Source organism: Rhinoderma darwinii, chromosome 8, assembly GCF_050947455.1.
Source record: "Rhinoderma darwinii isolate aRhiDar2 chromosome 8, aRhiDar2.hap1, whole genome shotgun sequence".
Lineage (NCBI taxonomy): Eukaryota > Metazoa > Chordata > Amphibia > Anura > Rhinodermatidae > Rhinoderma > Rhinoderma darwinii.
Window position 1 is genome coordinate 17996707 of NC_134694.1, and position 22785 is coordinate 18019491.

A 22785-nucleotide genomic window follows, 5' to 3' on the forward strand; every position below is an offset into this window, starting at 1 on the left:
GCATGTACACCATAAAAGCTCCCAGTATACAAACTAAACCTGTCCATAGGGATATATTAGCCTGACAGAGGCCAAAAGAGTGTCCTGTTTGCCCCCGCCGGGCTGGTATACGTCAGTATACTGCAAAAAAAAGGTATGGGATAGTGTAGCAGAGTAGGCTCTTCCATATAATAGAATCCCATAAAAAAAGTATACCGATTCTATGGGTAATCGAAGCCACTCACTATATGGCATATGTTACAGGCATCCGTTAAACGTATACGTCATCAGCTTTTCCTAACATATACGTTAAACAAAGGTCATAATAATCTAAGGGTTATGGATGGCACTATAAGGCATACGCCACAGCCTTCGTTTAACGTATACGTAGGGAGCTTTTCCCTGCGTATACATTAAAGGAGTTTTCGGAGTTATTAAAAAAAATTGGCCAATGAAGGAGAGATGCAAAAAAAAAAATAGCCATTACTTACCTCACAGATCCTCGTATTACCAACGCTGCCGCTCCGTTCCTCCCCGCCGCTGTGTATTGACATAGCTGCAGCGATGACGTGCCCGTATGAACACGTGATCGCTGCAGCCAAGCACTGATCTCAGCGATCCTGTGCCGTATACCCACTGAGACCAGTGATTGGCTGCAGTGATCACGTGAGTATACGGAATTTTGTGAATCTAGCTACACATGTTAGAGACTTTTCTTTTCCTTATACAACCTCTTGGTTGGCTTAGTTTGCGTCAGTTTTTTTGTGCCTAAATTGTGCCGCAAATTTGGCACCCGGCGTCACATTAAAACCACGCCCCTTTCTACTAGACCACTCCCGTTTTTATTAAGCAATGCCTCTTTGTCGAACGCAGCACAAATTATCTAGAACAGTTAATAAATGTGGTGCTCAGCATCTACGGCAGAGTCGTGTAAGTTGGCGCGACCGCCACTCCATAGTCGCAAGCAATCAAAACACGCTGGACTTCTTTCAACTGTGATGTCACGGTCGCAGCAACTTGGGGGTTGCAGGACGACCCCATTTACTTTCAGTACCTGCGTTGTAGGCGGGGGGGGGGCACAGTGATCGTTGTGTAGCCCTATCCTAACTGTAAATCCTATGCTCTTACTCCTACCCCTGTCATGGCACCCCTACACTTTTCGTGTGGATTGCTCCAGGGCTTACTTACCTATGATTGGTCTCCATGTGACGGCGATGCAATATTTGGTTGATAATAATAAAATTACAGCCTCAATATGTGTTAGTAAAATCTTTAATAAACGAGATTTGATTAAAAAAAAAAACACGGCCCGCAAAAGCGGATGACTGTTCGTGGCCAGCTGTATCCCTAATCACGTTCCGGAATTACAGCTACGGCCGTGTGCAGGGGGCCTTACTCCCTTCACAAGTGGCCGCAGTCTTATTATAGATCAGGGAAGCCCCAGGAAAATCATATTTCCCAAATCTGCCCAGCCCCTGTACAAAAGTCAGATTACGGGTTGCCAAAAGCTTCAACCTGTATTCTGATGATGTTCAGCAGAGCAACAGGGAAAATGCTGTCCGCGCTTAAGAACGGGAATGCTCCCTATTATATGGGAAACAATTCTGATAGTAGATATATACATAGTCCCCATCCTGTTTCCTCTAACCTAGTAGCCGTTGATAAAGCAAATAATTATTTGCTGTGCAGATTCCCAAGCAGCGCATGACAATTGCCGTACCGGAGACCTGCTAGAAGACAGCAAGATCCCATCAGCATCAGCGACCAGGTATGGCGGGTGGTAGGCAGATAAACATTGGGCAAGAGCTGAATTTACTGTTTTTATTGGAATGTTACTAAGCAGACGTAGGTTGGATTTAGTGCAACATTTCATATTTCATATGCGTGTCTTTTGGCCCTTTCCCTGGTCCCTTTGGGAACCAGCTATTGTTTCTTCTGTATTTCACTTCCTCCAGTGACAAATGAACTAAAATGCTGAATATTTTGTTGCAGCTGATGTATTTATAGTTAAGGCTTGGTTCACATGTCGTTTTTTCCCGTATATTTCAGGTATACCTCTGACAGAAGGTAGCGACGTATCCCACTGTGTAGGCATACAGTGGGATACGTCACTCAAACTCCCCGGGCAGAACGCTACTGGAAGCGCTGCACCCGGGGAAGCTCCTGACGTCACTTTTCATATATGCACAGCAGCTTCAAGATGAAACGCTCTGGCCGCGAAATCTGCTCCTGGAGGAGCCCTTGACGACACTGTCCGTATATGAACAGTGACATCAGGGGTTTCCCCAGGGCTGGAGTCCCCAGGCCGAGCGCTACCTTATGCTCTTCCCGGAGACTCCAGCCCTGGGGAAACTCCCCAAGGTATACGTTTAACACATGGACACCATATATATTTTTTTCCAGGATCAAAAAGTCATACTCCAGCCCCAGAAGCCAAAAGGACACTGTTTTGGCCTCCGTAGGGCTAGTGGAGCCCTATGGACACCTTTAGTGTGCATATCGGTTGCTTTCCCGACGTACACGCTAAACGTAGGGCAAAAACGTGATGTGCACAGACCCTAAGCGCTATGAAACACTTACCAGTGTTTCATCTATTTTTACTACAACATTCTTTGTCTGTAGACTTATACCAGTCACCGCATGTTCAGGTTATACCAAATCTTATCATCATCATTATTATTATTATTATTATTATTATTATTATTATTATTATTATTATTATTATTATTATTATTATTATCATGTTATTGTACTATATGGTGGTTATGCAGTACTAGCTTCTGGCACTAGAGGGCAGCAGGAATCAGCTTTGTATATGGAAGTTACTCAGTGTCAAACACGCCCAAATATCTGGCTTGATGCCTTGGTTGCCAGGTTGTGCTATATTTAGTCCATTAAGCTGCTTTGCAAGAAAAAAAAACATCAGATCTAAATCATAGACAAGCACTTCCGGTGCTTAGCCCCTGGAAAACAGAAACAAAACGCAGTAATGAATAACTTTATTACATTTACATTGCACAACCAGAGGGGGCTTTCTGAAAATAGCACCCGTCAGCTCTCCTGACATGTCTGTGTTAGTTAATCTTTTCTTCGAATTCTGCATTCACTGTTATTACTCCTGGAAATGTATGAATAAATTGACAACTGTGCGTTACCATTGCCATTGTTAAAAGTGTGTGTCCTGTTGTCAGAATATATAGGGACACACCCCATTTACAAGGGGAATGGAAACATCCAGTTGTCAATTTACTTAAATTTCCAGGAGGAATAACAGAGGGATGGTACAATGCAGAGTTCTAAGAAAAGATGCTCCAGCATTTTTATCTTATGGGGATTACAAGTATTTACTAAAAACAGATATGACAGGAGAGCTGGCAGGTGAGTTGATATGAGAGTAATAATGGTGGGGGTTTAGCATTTGTGGCCACTCTTCTAATTGGAAAAAAATTGTGAAATCCTATAAGCGCTCCTCGGATATCAGCCTGCTTTCTTTGTTTCCACCACTGGGAATTATTCAAGGATTCCAACACTGCGCATAATCAAATCAGCTCTACAAGGTCAGGAAATTGTCAAAGCCAAACCATGAAGATCTATGGCTCGCTATCTAAATGTCTTCCTGTCATGGTCTTATTGCGAGTATATTGGTTCTGCTGCAAAATCAAGGGTCACATATTCCTATAATACTTCTTAACTGCCAGCCCACTATGGACACATGTAGCCTATTAGGGTATATGAGTATCATAGAAGGGTCCCCCACTCAGGATCCCCCTCCCAGAGCAAGAGGGAACGGGCATCAGCTTTCTGTCTGGCGGACCTTGTCAGTCCATGTATTACACTGTAATACTACATTTTCCCTGTAGCACCCACTGAATGGGAAATGAGCAGCTGATGGCAGAAAAAAACACGGGCGCCGGACCTCTAAACGGTTGTCTGTGATGAAATACTTAGGGTCCGTTTACACCGCCGATCAAGGAGACAGCTCGTTGATCGGCGTTCGTTTGCTCCTTTCACAAGGAGCAATGATCGGGTATATATAGGGACGGGCGATCGTTACAGCGATCATTTGTCCAAATATATTTCCATTATGTCGGCAGCACATCTCTCTGTTTACACAGGGAGATGTGCCGCCGACTGGTGACCATTTTATTGGCCGCGTAAACCAGCTAATCAGCCGATGAATGAGCGTTGGCTCGTGTATCAGATGATCGTTGCCCTGTTTACATAGGGCAATGATCGGGAATGAGCGTTAGTAGGAACGCTCGACTGCCCGATCATTGGCCTGTGCAAAAGAGCCTTTACTTTAACCTCTATTGCTCTCTCCTAGGAGAACAAGCACTGGTGTGGGTAGGATCATTGTCTGATCACTACTCCCTTCATACCCTGTATATGCACAAAAAGCAGACCAGTGGGATGGACAGGCGTCAGCCCCAGGCAAATTTGGGCAAATGTCTACAAAATCATTTGGGCCACTTTCCTAAATCTACTTGAAGTCTTTAGAGTATGTTCACACATAGCGGATTTGTTGCAAATTTTCGGTGCTTATCCTTATTGTTCCATTTCTTTAGTGTAAAGCAGCATTCCCCTGTTACCCCAGACACATTTCAGCTACCTGGTACTGCTACTGGGGAACAGAACAGAATAATCATACACCGCGGGCTGTGCTCTAGCATGAAAATCTGTGTGACCTTTTCATAAAAAGAGTCAGATCAGGAAAAAAATGCATCTGTCCAATGACAGAATCTTAACAATTAGAATAATTTAAGGGTTGGCAGGACCATACAGGTGTAGATGTGCAATGAGGAACAAAGGCGTGGAAGGATAAAATAACCCACGTAGGTCATAGCGAGGACAAGCTAGATACTCCTAATTTTACATAATTTGTGCTAATCCATGTATAGATTTCCTCCTGATGATCGGAAAGGGCAGCTATGTGGCCCATGAGTTGGAAGGGTCCTGTCCAGGATAACGCTATGCCCTCTCTTATAGGCTATGTGTACCTGCATAGGGATTCCTCTCTCTGCAGCAATGTAAGCACAGAAATAAAATAAACAGACAGAGGCAGTGTCGGACTGGAGTGCCTTGGGCCCACCAGAGGAAATCATTCTTATGGCCCACACTTCAGCTATATAGAAATAATGTAGCACTTTTATTTCTGTAGTAAAATATGTGTAGTAAAACAAAGACCAATATTACCACCATATAGTGATCTTAATAGAGTTCTACACAGGCGCTCTACAGACCATATAAGTTAATACAGTACAGTTACATCTAGTGACTCACAGGTGACGTCTTCTCTGATTAGAGTTGTTCACTTCTTCCCTAGACTGTATCTATATATCCTGGCCAAGGCAGAGCGGCTTGTTGGCAACCCCTCTGACACCCAGCACCAGGGTCACATGCCCTGCTAACTTTCCTCAAGCTATGCCCCTAACTGGTACTCCTCTAAATTGTTCGCAGGTGCACCTTCTCCATGTGATGTCACCATCCAGTGATCACATGATTGCAGGGACTTCATCTGCACATGTGTTCCAGAAAACCATCCTAATTATATATGGGATTTTTCTTTCTCCCATGTTGCACATTGTCCTGATTGCTGCCCCTGGAGCCCCAATTCATTATAGGGGTTATTTTTATCACAGAAAGTGATGGCATTTCACTACCATCACTTTCTGATTAGTGGGGGTTCGACTGCTTGGAGAGTTTAGCGCTGTGTCCCTTTCAAAGTTTTTCGCAGCACGGTTGCATTTATATGCAGGAGCCCTTTTTATGCTTTCTTCTAAAAAAAATGCGGTACTCTTGCCCATTTACTCTGCTAGTATGGCAGTTCAAGTAAATGGGTTTGAGCTACAATACACGGTCCATGGACAAGAGTGGCGCTATTTCTGGAAGAAAGCCGCCATGTTTTTCTAATCTCATAAACCTTTTTAATCATCAGTGTATCTTTGTTCTTAGTTCCCCAAAAAGATAATCTGTTTGACCCACCGATCTCAGTTGCAGACTGGTTGCATGGCCTTAATCACATAATGCTTGATAAAAGCCATAAAACTTTTTTTTAACAATTTAAGTAAATGGGAACTGTTTCTCGACACTTGCAGAAAAGCCTTGGTTTCTAGTGGACTGAAATTATTGCGTCTGCAGCTTCAGTGAGACTTTTTTGCATTCCTATGTGTCTAAAGGTGCCCATTAACATTAGATGAAAGTCGACCGGACCTGCTAATCTCGGCAGGAAAGGTCAACCGTCTAATGAAGGTCAACCGTCCAATGTGTGTGAGTGTGTCCCAACCAGTGGCGTATTATCATTAGGGCGTTTCGGGCGGTCGCCCGGGGCCCAAGGCTCCCAGGGGGCCCAAGGCTCCCAGGAGGCCCATGACCGCACGAATACCCTCATGCCCAGTGGCGTCGCTAGCATCGGAGGGAGCCCCGGTGCCAGGACCGCACCTGTCAGGCGAGGGGAGCTTCGCTTCTACTTAGCAGCCGTGGTCTGTGCTGCTTTAGAAGCTCCCCCTCCAGCCCCCCTTCCCTGCTCTAAACATCTCTCCTCTGCTGCTAGCTGTCGGGACATGGGGGAGGGGAGACTGTCGGCGGGCTCTGTGTCGTGCTGTGAGCAGGAGAAGAGCTGCAGTGAAGACATAAAAGGTAAGTGCATGTGTGTTTAATGTCCATATTCATGTATGTTTCATGTCCATATTCATGTGTGTTTAATGTCCATATTCATGTGTGTTTAATGTCCATATTCATGTATGTTTAATGTCCATATTCATGTGTGTTTAATGTCCATATTCATGTGTGTTTCATGTCCATATTCATGTGTGTTTCATGTCCATATTCATGTGTGTTTAATGTCCATATTCATGTGTGTTTAATGTCCATATTCATGTGTGTTTCATGTCCATATTCATGTATGTTTAATGTCCATATTCATGTGTGTTTAATGTCCATATTCATGTGTGTTTAATGTCCATATTCATGTGTGTTTCATGTCCATATTCATGTGTGTTTCATGTCCATATTCATGTGTGTTTAATGTCCATATTCATGTATGTTTAATGTCCATATTCATGTGTGTTTAATGTCCATATTCATGTGTGTTTAATGTCCATATTCATGTGTGTTTCATGTCCATATTCATGTGTGTTTAATGTCCATATTCATGTGTGTTTAATGTCCATATTCATGTATGTTTAATGTCCATATTCATGTGTGTTTAATGTCCATATTCATGTGTGTTTAATGTCCATATTCATGTGTGTTTCATGTCCATATTCATGTGTGTTTCATGTCCATATTCATGTGTGTTTAATGTCCATATTCATGTGTGTTTAATGTCCATATTCATGTGTGTTTAATGTCCATATTCATGTATGTTTAATGTCCATATTCATGTGTGTTTAATGTCCATATTCATGTGTGTTTAATGTCCATATTCATGTGTGTTTCATGTCCATATTCATGTGTGTTTAATGTCCATATTCATGTGTGTTTAATGTCCATATTCATGTATGTTTAATGTCCATATTCATGTGTGTTTAATGTCCATATTCATGTGTGTTTAATGTCCATATTCATGTATGTTTAATGTGTATATTCATGTATGTTTAATGTCCATATTCATGTGTGTTTAATGTGTATATTCATGTGTGTTTAATGTCCATATTCATGTGTTTACAAGGTGTACTTTGTGTATAATGTGCATACTCGTGTGTACTTTGTGTACTATGCATACTTTGTGTATAATGTGCGTACTTTGTGTATAATGTGCCTACTTTGTGTACTTTGTTCATAATGTGCGTACTTTGTGCATAATGTGCGTACTTTGTGTACTTTGTGCATAATGTGCGTACTTTGTGTACTGTGTGTACTTTGTGCATAATATGCGTACTTTGTGCATAATGTGCGTACTTTGTGCATAATGTGCCTACTTTGTGTACTTTGTGCATAATGTGCGTACTTTGTGCATAATGTGCGTACTTTGTGCATAATGTGGTACTTTGTGTACTGTGCGTACTTTGTGCATAATGTGCCTACTTTGTGTACTTTGTGCATAATGTGCGTACTTTGTGCATAATGTGCCTACTTTGTGTACTTTGTGCATAATGTGCGTACTTTGTGTACTGTGTGTACTTTGTGCATAATGTGCGTACTTTGTGCATAATGTGCGTACTTTGTGTACTGTGTGTACTTTGTGCATAATGTGCCTAGTTTGTGTACTAGTGTTTAGGTAGTGTTAGCAATAGTTACGGCGCGGCAGGGTGGTGGTGGAGAAGGGGGGCCCAAGTTTGGGTAACAGCCCAGGGCCCATGGTCTTCTTAATCCGCCACTGGTCCCAACTCTCCTCGATGGAAGATGTCTGAGGGAAGGAAGGATAGGGTATGTTGGATTTCAACATGGTCGATCCTTCGTTGTCATAGGAGATACTTATTTCCCTCTCCCCATTGAAAACATACCGTATATGTATATGGGGCAGTTGGGAGGAATATGTGTACATGTAGTGTATAGACAATTTAGCTATCCGGCCTAAAGCACACGGACGTATTACGGCCCCATACAACCTCCGAGTTGTAATAAGGCACCCATAAAAGTCCTACAGTACCTACTGTAATCTGTCAGATGCCATATTACAGGAATATTCTTCCCTTGAAACATTAATCACCCCAATATAATAAAAGGTATTGCAAAATAATAAAAAACACATATGCAACTACAACATTCTGTATATAGTTCCTCTAAACATCAATGTCATCATAGCAACAATATAAATATGAATAAAGTATCTGTGACTCATCCTATTGGGAAACCTCAGTGACAAAGCCGGATACGTACGGTACATGTTTTACTTTGCTTTTATTTTTTCTTTATTTTAATTTTAGGAATAGTTTTTCTTCATTATGATCGCAGCAAATGGTCTCCTGTACTTAGAATTGAATGGTTAATGGTGTGAAGGGAAATCTGCACATAAACCACAACAACCAGACAGGCACTTCCTCTCTTTACGTCTATCATTCAGCTCACGATACTGTGGCTGGAAGCCGCACGTGCAGGATGTAAGTGGCGGTTTCGACAATAGAGCTGCAGCCATTCCATTTTTCTACTTATTAACCCTATAGAATTAAAAATTGGATACACTTGAATACTGTTAAATCAGAAAGCCTATAGGATTAAAGTGCCGGCATCCTGCTTTGGTATTTTGGTATATTGATTCGCCCAAAACCTGCCGTGCAAAAGAAGGACGAGACGGTTTGGGCTGGAAAGTTTTATTGTCTTGTTTGTTCCACTATAAGAGAAAAACCAAAAACAGTGACTCCCTTTTTTCCCCTCATTGTCTTCGACAGGCACAGAGACAGCTCAGGCAGCAGTCCAGTGTAAGGACCCATCAAACAACTTACCACAGGGCTGGATCATAGGGGGGGCAAATTCCCCTAGGGCCTCCACTGCCCTCTTCAGGATGATTCACAGCAGGGTCTATCTACGGGTTTCTCTGGCCATTGTACAGCACTGATATTTAGACAGTATTTTTTAGGCATATTATAGCTCTGTTATTGGGGCACTGTGGCGGCATTATTCATCATGGTAATTTTCTTTGCTCTCTTTATGGTAGTTTTTGACTATTGTGATTAACCTGCTGTACATCTTTAACCTATACTGTTTTTTCTCCCTTCCTAAAAAAAACTATGCCCCCTCCCCCCCCCAAACATCTTTTTTTGCACATTGGAGTGCTGTGGTTTCTCCCTTACTTCTGTGGTCATCTGAAATTAGCTATACCACTAGTCTGAAGGGCCCTTTAGCAAGAAATTTTAGTTGTAAATGTAAAATAAGGAGGAATCAATCTTCTGTATAAATGCCATTTTACAGCGGTCAATTATTGCGCAAACGAGTGTTTACAGAACGCACGTTCCCGATCATTGCGCAACGATCAGCTGATGATCGAGCAAACGCTAGTTCATTGGCTGATTATGTCATTTATACAGCCGAAAATATTGTCATTGTCAGCAGCACATCTCCCCGTGCAAACAGAGAGACGTGCCGACATGATAGAAACTTATGGGGACGAGTGATCGTAGTAAGGAGCGCTCGTTCCCTTACATAGCTCCTTGTGATAGGAGCAAATGAGCTCCGATCAAAGAGTTGTCTCGTTGATCCACGCACGTTTACATCGTAGTTTACACGTCGGGCCGTATAATAGGACTTCGAGTATGGTAGCTGCTGGACTAAGTAAAAGAAAGGCAATGGCTTTTACTTCTTGAATACTCTGAATGAGGGTAACTCAATCTACTAATTATAGACGTGTGAAGGTTTCACTACTTGTTCTCCAATTGTCCTCTATTCTGTACAGATCAAAGTTTTACAAGTCTACAAGGTCTGACATTTCTGGCAAAATCAGGTTGTTTGCAGGTATGAGACCAATTAGGAGTGTTGTGTCAATCATTTGACGCATGGCACAACCACCCTATACAAGGCATCCTAATACAGCATGGAGAGGGACCAGAAGAGAGCTCATTCAGTGCCAGTGTGCCACAGAAATCACATTACAATTCGCTTGCCGTTGCTTCCTTCTGCATGGTTTCAATGGCCTGGATTTCTAGCGTGTTCACTTCAGAAAACAAAGGAAGCACAACAAGCACCAGCAATCCCTGACTGCAAGGTAGCTATATACCATCACCTGTTTCCTCCCTATACCCTCAAATGAGTGGTATTGTAACCCCCGAAGGATTGTTATATTAGATGTACTGTTAATGCAGCATGTAGGTTCCATGGCCCGTTTACTCACCCCCCGGCGGCCGCAGCCATGGATCTGTGAACGCTGGTCCCCATCTCCTTCCCAGGAGACGCCAGCCCTCACTTCCGCTCCGGTCCGCTGTGTCCCGTACGGTGCGTGCGCACGCTCATGCTCGGCCTTAAAGGGCCAGCGCGCACAAATGAACTCATCATCATCAACTGCCCATGATTCCATGGACTATAAAAAAGGGCCCTGCCCTTCTGAGCTTTGCCTGAGCATTGTTAGTTTATCCTATGTCAGTCTTGAAAATGGTCCCTTAGTGTTATCCTGTTCATGTTGTTACCCGTGCCCTGTTACCTGTATCCCGTACTGTGTCCTTGTTCCAGAGCCTGTTAGTGTTGGAGTCGTGTTCCTCTGCACCTGCTGTCGTCTGCCACATCCAGTGTCTCCTGCCACGTCCAGTGCCATCTGCCACGTCCAGTGTCATCTGCCATGTCCAGTGTGATCCACCACGTCTGGCGCAACCTGCTGCACCTGCTGTCATCCGCCACGTCTGGCGTCACCTGCTGCATCCATCTCCATCCGTGCCAAAGCCTCGGCTACTGTCTGGCTATACAGGTACCCTAGTGCGGGACTTTGTATTGCTGGGGTACTCTGTTGTTTGGCCAGCTGCCTCCCCGCTACAGTGGTGCGGCCTAGTGGGTCTACATACCCACAGACCGTGACACAGCATCCCAGTTTTTTCCTTCTGTGGCATATTCAAGCGCTGTAGAAGTTGATGGCACCATATAAATAAATGATAATAATATTCAGAGTGCACATGGGCAGAGTACAGTTAAAATACGCAGTGTATTTTCTGTGCTCTATACCGGCAGCAATAAAGTTTTTTTTCATCTGTGACATGGACAGGGCCCTAATTTCTGTTCTCCCTGTAACCGAAAAAAGCATCAAAATCCATGTCAATTATTTGCAGTTTTTCTCAACAAATCAAACAGGATGGCCACATTTGTCAAAACGCCAGCAAATCAAAAACACTATTTCTGTTTTACTCATGTCTAGTCATGAGTCTCAAAAGACTCTGCATTGTAAATACTCCCTATGTGTATTTTCTAGGCAGCCTCTTAGATAGCGTGTGAACATGGCTCTTGGGAGTCACACTCTAGGGGGATCTGGCAGAGATATACCACAGTTCTCCAAAACATGGGATTGAAAGTAAGTAAAGGCACCCACAACAATAATTGTCAGAGATATGGCTAGATGGATTATTGCTGTGTATGTGATCAATTCCAACACATGGAAATGTGTCCTACTTGTGGTACCAGTCACTACGGATTAGTTATTGCATGAGAAAATACAGGTGCAACAATATATATAGATTATAGATCAGATTGGGGATAAAACAACCTGTATATGGCCATCGTAACACTTTAGGGGGTGGAAGGGTGCTACTTTAAACAAAAAACTGAATTGTAGTACTGGATTGTGTAGGCTGGGATTAAACGGTCATTTCGACCATGGTGTGTGAACCCAGACTTAGGCCTGATTTAAACGCTGCGTTTTGCGTGCGCAAAAGGCACTTAACAGCTGCGTGTGTCATCAGTGTATGATGCGCGGCTGCGAGATTTTCTCGCAGTCGCCATCATTTTGACACTCCGTTTGGATGTTTGTAAACAGAAAAGCACGTGGTGCTTTTCTGTTTACATTCAGAGAATGACAGCTGTTGCGCGAACCACGCAGTTCGCACGGAAGTGCTTCCGAGCGACCTGCTTGATTTTCACTCACCCATTGACTTCAATGGGAGCGTGATGCACAAAAAACGCAGAAATATAGAACGTCATGAGTTTTAGGCAGCGGACTCACGCTGCGCAAAACTCACGGACTGTCTGCACGGCCCCATAGCCTAATATAGGTGCGTACGACACGCGTGAAAAGCACGAGCGTATATTACGCTCGTCTAAATGATGCCTTAGGTATTATTTAGACAAGCATAATATACGCGCGTGCGACGCGCGTGCTTTTCACGCGTGTCGTTTCACCTATATTAGGCTATGGGGCAGTGCAGACAGTCCGTGAGTTTTGCGCAGCGTGAGTCCGCTGCCTAAAACTCACGACATGTTCTATATTTCTGCGTTTTTTGCGCATCACGCACCCATTGAAGTCAATGGGTGCGTGAAAACCACGCAGGTCGCACTGAAGCACTTCCGTGCGAACTGCGTGGTTCGCGCAACAGCTGTCATTCTCTGAATGTAAAAAGAAAAGCACCACGTGCTTTTCTGTTTACAAACATCCACACTGATGACACACGCAGCTGTTAAGTGCCTTTTGCGCACGCAAAATGCCGCGTTTTTTGCGTGCACAAAATGCACACGCTCGTGTAAATCAGGCCTTAAGGAATAGTCTCATCGCAAAAAACACTTTTTGTAATAAAGCCAGCCCAGTGATCAGCTGATTGCTGTGGATCAGGCTTCTGTAGTTGCATCAAGCCATGGATTTTTTATGCAGGAGCCACTGCTGGGGAAATGTGGTATTACATACAGACCTTTAATACAGGGGCAGGCTGGGTTCGCCAGCGTGAGAGCCAATCTAAGTTTGCAGCTCTGATCTGACTCATAGAGAGGGCAACCCCCTCCTCTATGATGTCTATATACCCCAATAGGGAATAAGAAAAGGAGTTGTCTGACAATCCGTTTAAATGGATTGCACTGAATGCTAACCATATAAAATGACCATGTACATATACAATATTACATTACTAAATTACAGATCTGTGCTGTACACATCCATAATGGGGCACCCTTTTTCTGCTATGTCCCATACTGTACTGTGCCTTCGGTTTTGTATGGAGGCACAAAGAAGTTTTTATTTTCATGGATTTCGTATGAAAAGTAAATATGACATTCTCCATCGCTGGTTGTATTGGGACTACATTGCTTTAGAAGGAGAGTATTGTGTCTCACAGAAGCGCCATATAGTGACAAACAGGGAGCCTATGGGTCCATAATACTTTACAAGTCAAATCGACATAATTACTTTATGACGTAAAAGACACTGCACCCGTATAAGTCGAGCAATACTTATTACATTACAGGCCCTCTGTTATGCAGAATACATAGCAGGGACTTATATAATCATTCTATTATGCAGTAATATCTGCGCTGCTGGTTCTTATAATTGGGAGGACTAGGCGGCAATAAATAATACAAGGCTGATTCATAATGTCTGAAACCAATCCGGAATTTTTTTCATACCTTCCTAGTATCAGTGTAGCATTGGTGACAGACATACAGGCCAGGTATTCATGTAATCCTCTGCTGATGCAAAGTAAGGAGCAACCAATTAATCCTCTCCCAAGTGCACGGCACATGAATGATGAAAACCTTATTTAGCCGTGTCCTGGATCATTACATAATGGGAAATCCTCCAATTCTCTAATAGAAATTGTTTCCATTTCTCAGCATTTTCCAGATCTGTTTGCCATTAAATGGTAAGAACGTATGCAGGACTCTCCTCTCCGGAGAAACGCAATTGTTAACAAAAAGAGGGTGAAGAATTGGCTCAGGGGTCATCGAATGGGTGACCATAGGTTTGGGTGACGTGGAATCGTGAGTGCAAGCCCAAATAATCTGGCCAGTAGTGCCCCATTCAATAGTGACAGGTGATGCGCCCTGCCGGATATGCACCCTAGGTGGCAAAAACGTGGCGTCGTATTGGGGTTCCAATTTGATCTTTGTTATGAGGCCCCCTCTCTTCTATGTATACCACTGCCTATGTGATGTAAGAATAGCAGCAGCACAAATCTCTCTACTTCAGGCTGATAGCTTGCATCTAAACTGATACATTGTAACTAAACCTTCAGTTGTGTGAGCAGGACTTGGTCATCACAGTTTTTACCCTTATTGTGTAAACGAAAGTGGTTTCATTCAATGACAGCAAGTATGGATCTTAAAGAAGGTAAACAATTGAACACAAATGTTCATGGTAGAAATGATTAAGCTTCAGGCCAGGGCTACACGGCGACTTTGGCAGCAACAAGAGTCGCGCTGCCAAAGTCGCCGTGTAGCCCTGCCTGCATCTCGGGTGAGAAAAGTCAATGTGGCCCGTGGGTTGCCATGAGTGCGACATGACAAACATAAGAAATTCGGACCTGCTGGATTTTTTGTGACTGTCATTAGCTGCGATGCAGGCAGGGCGACACAGTAATCTCCTGTGTCGTGGCCAAAGTCGCCGTGTAGCCCTAGCCTGCCCTTGCCTTATTAATAAGACTGGACAAACTCTTCAAATATTTCCTCAAACTCTTGAAACTTTTTATGTTTTTAAAGCCATTAATTAAATAAGGATTAAGACCAGAAGTCAGAATTAAAACGGTTGTAAGAGATTAGATAACCATGGCTGCATTCTTCTAAAAACAGCGCCACTCTTATTCATAGGCTGTGTCTGGTATTGCAGCTCAGCCTCACCTTACTCTTATACAACCTTTTAATGTCAAAGATCAAATTTTATATTTGCTTCCACATTTGCATTCTAAGCACTAATTTGTGTGCAAGGTCTGTAAGGAAAAAAAAAATCTTCATAGAGATTGCAACAAGCCTTCTCACATACAAATGCAAACTCATAACTTTTATTATATGAGATCAAGTTTTGTATAATCTGCCCAACCAACATGTTGAAACAAATGTGACATGACTGCTGCCCTCCCTATGAAGGAAAGTTGGACAGCGCTGATCCAGATCGCTGTTTTCATACTTGGAAGCTCTCCACTTGTCTTTGATTTCATCAATTCTGTCATGGTAGATGCAGAGGGAGGACGAGGGGCCTCCGAAGCGTGGGAATGAAATCTTGATGTATGTTGCTTGCATTGTAAGGGCTAATGCGCACGGCAAAGTTCTGTGTACACCGACCCTGTATAGCGGCACATGGAGTCCCGGACCTGAAGTCCCCCTGTGTGCCACCATATGGTGCCTCCATGAGGCACTGCGTTCTCCGCCACAAGCAATAGCGGATTACGTATGAATCCATGAGAAAAATAAAAATGTATACACCTGAAAAGTGTGAATGAAGCCTAAAGACCCATTCACACATAGCAGTTATCTAAACTACAGCTCCATAATTACAGTTGATATATAGATGTCATCATGATAATAAGTAACTTACATAAATATATCGCTTTACTTTTACAGATCTTGAGTTAAAGAGGACCTGTCACCTCTCCTGACAGCTCTATTTTAGTAAACGATTGTATTCCCCATTAGATAACAATTCTGGAGAATATTTTCTTATAACTCCCCATTGTTTCGTACCTCTGTTATTCTTCCTAGAAATGTATGAATAATTTGACAACTGGGTGTTACCAGTTGGGGGTGTGTCCCTGCACAGACTGACAATGTCCAATCAGTGCTGACAGAGTGAGATTGTGTAGGGACACGCCCCTTGAAAAGAGGAATGGTAACACCCAGTTGTCATTTTATTCATACATTTCTAGGAGGAATAACAGAGGAATGGCACAAAGAGTTCTAAGAAAAGATGTTCCAGAACTGTGTTTTCATGCGGAATACAAGTATTTACTAAAATAGACATGTCAGGAGAGGTGACCGATCCTCTCTAAACTGGCCATAGACATGATAGTTTTCTCCGAAGATCCCAACACGGATGCATGGCATAGCATTATATGAGATGTGGACAATGAGGGTAGCATATTTCTGATAAACAACTGTAGACCATGCACAAACACTAATATAATAGCAGCATTAAGAAATGTTAGCTGGAAAAAATGATCTCTCTAAAGACAAAATATCCAGACAAGAAAAAGAAGCAAGTCATGGAACTTGGCAAACAGCCTTTTTTTACACAAAATTTATCTCTAAAATCACATTTTTGTACATGGAGACCGGAGACTTGTAGTCCGTCTGATATGTCAGTTTAAAACACAAATTTAGAACTGACTGCAAATAAATATAATCGTCGAGTATAATCATGACAGTATTAAATATACAAATACCATAGTAAGTCGTGTTTAGACTGCCGAAGCTGGACAAAAGGGGGCGTCCATATCATCTGAAGGACATGGACCACGATACAGGACAGGGACATAAGGAGCTCCCATGTTCCTTGTTGCTGTTCTAAAGTTGAGCCAAAGCAAGAGGAGATATATACCTGTATGGGAGATAGACAGACCAGCACCTCTCCATTATATCATACTTCACAGACACAGAAATGCTGGTTATCTCCTATTATTTTGGCCCACGACAAGGACCCATGTTCTCCTGATCAGCTATAGCCCCAGCAGTTGGACCTCCACCGATCAGACATTTTATAGGCCATACCTAAGGGTATATTCACACTCAGTAGCAAAATACGTCTGAAATTACGGAGCTATTTTCGCCTGAAAACAGCTCCTGATTTTCAGACGTTTTTTAACAACTCGCGTTTTTCGCTGCGTATTTTACGGACGTTATTTGAGCTGTTTTTCAATGGAGTCAATGAAAAACGGCTCCAAAAACGTCCCAAGAAGTGACATGCACTTCTTTGACGCGGGCGTCTTTTTACGCGCCGTCTTTTGACAACGATGCGTAAAGTTACACCTCGTGGGAACAGAACATCGTAAAACCCATTGAAAGCAATGGGCAGATGTTTGTAGGCGTAATGGAGCAGTTTTTTCAGGCCTAATTCGAGGCGTAAAACGCTCGAATTACATCTGAAAACAGTGCGTGTGAACATACCCTAACAGCGCTTATCTTCCAGTGGAACCGACCCCATGCAGATCAGACATTGGCCAGCTTTAATCTTAAAGGGGTTGTCCAGGATAAGAAAAAAAAATTCCGGTTTCTTCCAAAAAGCCCCACCACTGGTAACGTCAATGGAGCCGAGCTGCAGTATCACACACAACCCATGGATAGGTGTGGCTCTGTTTTTGGAAGAAAGCAGCCATGTTTTTCTCATCCTGGACAACCCCTTTAAATGCCAAAATTGAGCCAATATTTTTCCTACTCATCTTTTCAAGTCTGGATGGTATTTAGCACCCGCAAGATGCAGCGACAGTTGCAAGAAATTAAAATTTTATGGACTTCTTGTGGCGTCACAGTCGCAGCAACTTGCAGGTTGCAATGCAGCCACATTCACTTACATTACTGCAATGTACACAGCGCGACACAGCGATCCCTGGATGCATGACCTGTGTTGCGGACAAAGTCGCCGTGAAGCCCTAGCCTAAATCAATGAATTTTAGAAACATAGATGTGCTGCAGCTTCTATAGGGCACTTCTAGAGGTGGAATCCAGCTCAGGTAAGCTCCATCCTTCTTATCCCTGTGAGCTGTACCGGCACAGATACTGTTAGGCTGGGTTCACACGAGCATGTTACGTCCGTAATGTACGGAACGTATTTCGGCCGCAAGTCCCGGACCGAACACTGTGCAGGGAGCCGGGCTCCTAGCATCATACTTATGTACGACGCTAGGAGTCCCTGCCTCTCCGTGGAACTACTGTCCCGTACTGAAAACATGATTACAGTATGGGACAGTTGTCCCGCAGCGAGGCAGGGACTTCTAGCATCGTACATAACTATGATACTAGGAGCCCGGCTCCCTGCAGTGTGTTCGGTCCGGGACTTGCGGCCGAAATACGTTTCGTCCATTACGGACGTAACATGCTCGTGTGAACCCAGCCTTAAGGCCCTTTTACACTGGGCAATTATCGGGCAGGGTTCATATAACGCTCGTTACCGAGCTTGTTCATCTGCTGATCGTATCGTTTAAAAAAAGTTAAATATTATGGTTGCTGGCAGCAAACAGGGAGACGCGCTGCCGACATGGTAATAATGTATGGGGACGAGCGATCAGGGTAACGACCACTCATCCCCATCCATAGATCCGTGTGACAGGAGCAAACGAGCGCCGATCAACGAGTTGCATTGGCCAAAATAGGCAAGTGTAAGTGGAGCCTTACATGATCAAAGAGCTGGAGGGGTGTCCATCCTATCTAACAAAGACCCTAGGTAAGGGGGGCCCATTTTTATTTTGGACAGGGCTCCCTCTCTGAATTCTGCCATCATGCATGTAGCCTTGCAGTTCTTTTTCCAGGAGTGATGAGATCGCAGTAGGCTTGCTGCTTGGTAACAGTAAGAATAAATGATGCAGAATTTCTCTGCAGTCTTGGATCGCTTATGTTGCCATCCCACTGTCACCAGAAATAACGTGGTTAAGGAGTAAACTAAAAATACATTTTTCTTATTTTGATGTCGGAGCCTGCAGCCAGATTCCCTTATTTAGTATAATTTCTTCTAAGAAATATGATTCTCTGCTTTTGTTTCAGATCTTTTCAATGTTGTTCTGGCTGCAAACAACTGCAATGAATGATTGTATGTATAGGCCGTATAACACGATTCACAATACTATGCTGATGGCACAGTTCACTTTCTTCAGGACGGGTGCGAGTCTCCATAGTTGGCCCCTACCAATCACACTGTCATGGAAAATGCCATTATAAGGGTATATTAAGCAAACACTTTAAAGACAATCCTACAAAAGGACTGCCCTTTAAATTAGGGCACCATACAAAAACGAGCCAGCAGGTGTCACGAAGGGTCTGTGGACCCACTGGGCCGTATCACCTTGGCGGTAAGGCAGCTGGCCAACAGGGAGCAGGTGAAAGTCTATAGTTCATATAGGTACCTGTGGCAGCTCGGACAGCAGCAGGACAGGCTCGGCTTGGACTAGGCAGCAGGAATACGTCAGGCGAGGTGAAGCAGGTCAGACATGGATACAGCACGACACGACTTTGGCACAGCACAGTGCTCGACCAGGATGGTATGGAAATGCAAGGAACAGGAACTGGAACAGGTACAGGAAACAGGAACTGGTACAGGTACACACTAGGAGGCCATCACATAGACAAACTAGGGAACACAACAATGCTCAGGCATAGAACTAGGGGGACTGGACCCCTCTTATAGTCCAGGGTACTCACGGGTCAAAGTTCATCAACAAGGTCCGGTGTGCACGCTGACCCTTTAAGAGCGGGCACTAGTGTGCGCGCGCACCCTACGTGATCCGGCTGAGGTGAGTGGACGCGAGCGCTGGCGTCTCCTGAGGAGGAGCCACGGACATTACAGCAGGTGAGCAGCCCCCACCCCAAATTCCCAATAATGTGACCACATCCACGTACTATAGTCTGTAAGATGCCATGGATGCAGCCGCGGAAATTGGGTGGGGGCATGTGACGGGTGTAGGAACATCTGTTAGATGCCCTTAGTTAAAGGGGTCTGTTCTCGTGACAGATTCCCTTTAAGAAAAGTTTGATGAAGTGACCAATAATCCAAAGGGCCTTTCCGTGTACATTTCCCTGTGCAAATCTGGTGCCTGAGCAATAGGGTTTATCATATTTCTGTGTGATTTGCTATTTTACCTTATTCCTGGCCTGGTACCAACCCAGCCGGTTTTCTCGCTCTGCGTGCCCTGACCTGTGTGAGTTACTCGCCTAAGAACCAACGCTGCCTCTCCTGATCCAACTTTATTCTTCCAGAAGGTCCGTAATGTGGGAAAAGTCGACAATCCCTTAAAGGGGGATTCGCATCTCAGACATTTGTGTCATATCCACGGGATACATTTCTGAGATGGGAATACCCTTCTGAGCTGATTAATTCCTCAAAGGGGTTTTCTGAGACACCCCCCCCCCCCCCAAATGAAAACTAAAAAACATTTTCCTTTACTGTATACAACTTGTAGACCATATTCCACACAAATTTTTTTATTTGATGTCACTCCCGTTGAGCGCCCCTGCTTCCTGCTTAGCCTCCGTTTCCCATTATTTCCCATGATTCCTTGAACACTGTAAGAAACATGTATTTGAATTGGATACTCATTGGGGATGGAAATGAGTAATTTCCCTTCCTCCTGCAATGACTTTACAGATTAGCGCATGCGCTGGGCAATCGGTATTACATAGCAGGGATAGCACTGGCACAAAAACCACGCTTGTGTCACACATTGAGAATCTAGCGGGGACGGCACATCTGCATTTTCTCGATGATAAAAACATGCCCCAGAAACGAAACGTCACTAGTGACGTGCTGTATACTAGGCTAGGGCTATCGGCTCCTGGTCTATGTGATCGGTATAGAGGGTATAGAGCACATCACTAGAGGTAGCAGGAAACGTCACATCGGAGGTCATAGGATGAGTAGAGAAACAAGACACTTTGGAAAATGTAAGTAAATCACTAAGTGGAGGCTAAATATAGACCAGAGATAAAAGTTTAACTCGGAAAACCCCTTTAATATATCTGTATAGCAGTTGGAGCTGTGTTTTTTTTTTTTATACAAAGCATCAAATCCCCTTCATAGACATAGATTTAAAACATAACATATTGGCTACCTGCAGCCACCACTAGAGGTAGCATGGGAGGCTACTGCATACTGTCTTATTAATGAGTTCAATTTATAACCCGTATGCAGTAAGCTCCTAAGCTCCCTCTAGTGGTGGCAGCCAGCAGCATAAACATTATGTTTTAAGTCTATAGCGATGCACAGGATTTGGATCTCTGTATTGAAAAAATGACGTTCCGACTGCTATGAAGATATTTTCAGAAATTAGCCAGCGCAGAAATTTAGATTTAAAAAAAGAAAAGAAGAATGGCGTATAAGTCTGGACATTCTTTTTAAGCCCCACACCCTTATCTAGCCTTGAGCCAAATTTAGCTCTATGAGACTATTATAACCTGCATTTGCTGTATAAGGGTTCTGGTTTGCAAATGACTATGGGTTCAAAAAAGAAAAGGGACAGTAGAGGTTTGCAAGAAAAAAGTTTAGTCTAGAAAAGTAAAAGGCGGTGGCATTCATGTGCATTTGATTATAACTGGTCGTAACTGCTGATTTCGCCAACCCTTCAGCTTCAAGCACTGGCGTTTTGTTCAGTCTCTTTGTTAGCAGCCTGGGTGCTGCTGTCCGGTATGTGTCATCTGCGCTACACACAGACCTCAATGTATTTTATCTGGAGATACTCCAGTTCTCTGTTGGTAAAAGGAGCAGATGGCGTGACCAGGACATCTCCTCCGAGCAGAAGCTGTTTTTGATTCAATACAAGAAGTATGTCTTAGTGATCGCTTTTTATATAAGAAGATAAGACAGATTGTTTTTAGAGGACTGTGTATCCTGCTTAGGGCACGTACACAACTATCAATGTGCTGCCATACGGTGACTGGGCCCAGTTGCCTCGTGGCAAGAAGTGTTGATCAAATTTACGAGCCAATGATGCCACTCTCATCCATTGGCTGTGTCCCTTGAATGGGGTTGAGCTGCAATATCAACAGGGCCTAAGCAATGAGGGTGGCACTATGTTTCGGAGAATTTCAGAAGGGTTTCATCTCTCCATCATCTTGTAATGCTATACGAGCCATTTAACTTATATGTATAGCCCGTGAAATGGGAAGTCAATGGAGAAAACCACAAAGCAAAATCATAGGAGGAGATGAATAAAAGCCATAGCAAATAAAACAGTAGTGCAATAGAAAATAAAAAAAGGACGTAAGGTAAAAAAAATAGCTGAAAATACATCAAATTGTAATGTACTTACCTTAGTAATTCTGTGCCATTCCTGCACCGCAGGTACCCGCCTGTCCCCAGTCATCTCTGTTTACCTTGCTCACACAATGACGTGATGTGTTCATGTCACGTGGTTGTGGCGGCCAGTCACCGCCGCACTAAGTAAAGGTACTGGAGGTGTGGGAGCGACACCGTATTTACAGTAAACACAAATACAATTACCTTTATACATATATCACTTACTGGTACGCGGCAGCCGTTAAGGATAAGGGCGGATTTACACGAACGTGAGCGTTTTGCACGCGTTGCAGCAGCGTGACAGCTCCGTGTGTCATGTTCATATGGATGCGCGGCTGCGTGCTTTTCGCACAGCCGCCATCATTATGACACTCCGTTTGGATGCTTGTAAACAGAAAAGCACGCGGTGCTTTTCTGTTTACATTCATTCTTTTACTGCTGTTGCGCGAATCACGCGCGTCCCACGGAAGTGCTTCCGTGTGGTGCGCGTGATTTTCACGCACCCATTGACTTCAATGGGTGCGTGATGCGCGAAAAACGCC